Source organism: Salmo salar, chromosome ssa17, assembly GCF_905237065.1.
Source record: "Salmo salar chromosome ssa17, Ssal_v3.1, whole genome shotgun sequence".
Taxonomy (NCBI): Eukaryota; Metazoa; Chordata; class Actinopteri; order Salmoniformes; family Salmonidae; genus Salmo; species Salmo salar.
The window spans coordinates 48,733,153-48,736,821 of NC_059458.1; positions in this window are offsets into that span (position 1 = coordinate 48,733,153).

The following is a 3,669-nucleotide window of genomic DNA, read 5'->3' on the forward strand; positions in this document are numbered from 1 at the left end:
CTTCCAGTTCTCTGCTGCCAATGACTGGAACGAACTACAAAAATCTCTGAAACTGGAAACACTTATCTCCCTCACTAGCTTTAAGCACCAGCTATCAGAGCAGCTCCCAGATCACTGCACCTGTACATAGCCCATCTATAATTTAGCCCAAACTACTACCTCTTCCCCTACTGTATTTTTTTATTTTATTTATTTTGCTCCTTTGCATATTATTTATATTTTAACTTTGAACTTTCTTCAAATAACAAATCTACCATTCCAGTGTTTTACTTGCTATACTTTATTTACTTTGCCACCATGGCCTGTTTTGCCTTTACCTCCCTTATCTCACATCATTTGCTCACATTGTATATAGTCTTATTTTTTTCTACTGTATCATTGATTGTATGTTGTTTTACTCCATGTGTAACTCTGTATTTTTGTATGTTGTCGAACTGCTTTGCTTTATCTTGGCCAGGTCGCAATTGTAAATGAGAACTTGTTCTCAACTTGCCTACCTGGTTAAATAAAGGTGAAATAAATAATATAAATAAAAATGATCTTCATCAGAAGGCACTTCCAGGAATCCCAGGTCCACAACAAATGTAGTTTTGTTCGAAAAAGTTCATAATTTATGTCCATATAGCTCCTTCTTGTTAGTGCGTTCCGAAGGCTACTCAAAATGTACGAAGCGCACGGGACTTGTCGTCACGAAAGTGCAAAAAAATATTATTTACGTTCGTTCAAACATGTCAAACGTTGTATAACATAAATCTTTAGAGCCTTTTTCAATCAGAACTTCAATAATATTCAAGGCGGACGATTGCATTGTCTTACAAAACGTTTCGGAACGAGAGAGTACCCACGGGCTAGAAATGGACTTCCCATATGACAAACTTTCCAGGCCTCTTGTTCGGTCAGTTTTTACAGGAGAAGACTCAAACCACTTTGTAAAGACTGTTGACATCTAGTGGAAGCCGTAGGAAGTGCTACATGAATCCTAATTTACAGTGTGTTTCATAGGCAAAGGCTTGAAAGTGATTCCACACATCAGATTTCCACTTCCTGTTAGGATTTCTCTCAGGGTTTTGACTGCCATATGAGTTCTGTTATACTCACAGACACCATTCAAACGGTTTTAGAAACTTCAGAGTATTTTCTATCCAAATCTACTAATAATATGCATATCCTACGTTCTGAGTTTGAGTAGGAGGCCGTTTAATATGGGCACATATTTTTTCCGAAATTGTCAATACTGCCCCATAGCCCCAACAGGATTTATAGACAGAATTTCGGCTGACTGCTTCTTCCCTAAATAGTTCTTGCATAGTTTGGAGCTGTGCTTTGGGTCATTGTCCTGTTGTAGGAGGAAATTGGCTCCAATTAAGCCCTGTTTACAGGGTATGGCATGGCATTGCAAAATGGAGTGATAGCCTTCCTTCTTCAAGATCCCTTTTACCCTGTACAACTCTCCCACTTTACCTCCACCAAGCACCCCCAGACCATCACATTGTCTCCACCATGCTTGACAGATGGCGTCAAGCACTCCTCCGGCATCTTTTCATTTTTTCTGCATCTAACGAATGTTCTTTTTTTGTGATTCGAACACCTCAAACCTAGATTTGTCTGTCCATTTAACTTTTTTCCAATCTTCCTCTGTCCAGTTTCAGAAGAAAGTGCTTTGCTTCTGGCCATTTTGAGCCTGTAATCGAACCCAAAAATGCTGATGCTCCATATACTCAACTAGTCTCCCGAAGGCCAGTTTTATTGCTTCTTTAATGAGCACAACGGTTTTCAGCTGTGCTAATGTAACAGGGTTATATTGATGATTCCCCTTGCCACTTTATTGTTAAGCCAATGGGTTTTTGGTTTTTAGTTTTGTCTTGCCTACTCAACGTGGCATCTTATTGGTTGGTTTGCGTAGCTTGCTTACGAGGGAGGATTTTTTAGTTAGAATCGTTCCAGTGAACAAGCACCAAAACAGCGGTAAGTTGTTGGTTGAAAAGCACTGTAAGTCGAAAGTGATTTTTATACTCCCAAGTGATGATTTGAATGTAAAATTTATATAAATTTGTTTGTAAATGTTATTAAAACACCACACATAAGATGCAGCGTTTTTTGGTGGATATTTGTTGTGCATTTAGTTTAGAGAATTTGTTGTGCATTTCATTTTGAGAATTTCAGCTAATACTAACTAGCTAGCAACTTACTGTGTCTGGTGGGGGGGGGTTGTATATTTTGTACAGTGCGTGAGTGCAGAGTTGGGGGTGAGCCGTGCATTGCATGACGTGCAATTTTGTGCTGTTTCTATCAGGTACATGTTCAAAATATTATATGTAATTGCTGTATTATTTTGGTAACTATGTTGCCCAGTGAACAAGCACCAAACCAGCGTGCGTGAGTGCAGAGTTGGATGGTGAGACGTGCATTGCATGACATGCAATTTTGTGCTGTTTCTAGCAGAATAAATCTCCATGACTGGTGCTACAAGTTGGAGTTCGTGTTGATGATTGATTGAACACAACGCAAGAAGAGTACTGTTACACTAACATAATTACAAAAGGGTTTTCTCATGATCAATTAGCCTTTTAAAAGGATAAACTTGGATTAACTAACACAATGTGCCGTTGGAACACAGGAGTGATGGTTGCTGATAATGGGCCTCTGTACACATATGTAGATATTCCATTAATAATCAGGCGTTTCCAGCTACAATAGTCATTTACAACATTAACAATGTCTACACTGTATCTCTGATCAATTTGATGTTATTTTAATGGTCAAAAAAATGTGCTTTTCTTTCAAAAACAGGGAGATTTCTAAGTGACCCCAAACTTTTGAACGTATTGTGTATATAGATTTTTTTTATTTGTAATTATTTTTTTAAATGTGGGGCTCAAAACAGGTGGGGCTGTACACAGTGACCAAATGTTCGTAAACACCTTAGTTAAGTGATTGTTTGACAATTAGATGAAAACATCATGACTGGTTGTTTCTGCCACATTAAAATGCACAAGCCTTCCCTGAAGTAAATTATATTAAATTGCCAAAATTATACAGGCCTAGTCTTATTAGCTTACTCCTGTCTATAGAGAAATAAATTAAATCATAAAAATAGGCTATTACACCATAAAGCATGATTTAGCCACAGAGGATCATTAGCTTTATTTTTTAAATCAGAAGGGCAAGCACTTTAGGCAGCACACACTGCAAATATTGAATAGATTTTTGAGTTGCGACTTCGAGTGTAAAGTAGAGAGACCCAGTCAGGCATATCTCAATATTTTTTAAATACAATCTCGATTAGGGACACCCCCTCCGCGGTGCGGGGGCAATAAATAGACCAGAGTGGCCCCGATCAGAAAAAATGAGGGGGCCAAGTGTTTCGCTGAGCTTTCTGCTCGTCACTAATTACCAGAGCCACAAAGTCAGAAGGCCCGCCTTATCGACCAATCAGATGACCGATCACACTCCATTTGATTGGTCGATTAGGCGGGCCTTCTGACATTTTAGTCATTTAGCAGACGCTCTTGTCCAGAGCGACTTACAGTAGTGAATGCATACATTTCATACATTTTTTTAAATGTATTTATTATTTTTTCCGTAGTGGTCCCCCATGGGAATCGAACCCACAACCCTGGTGTTGCAAACACCATGCTCTACCAACTGAGCCACACGGGACCAATGTTT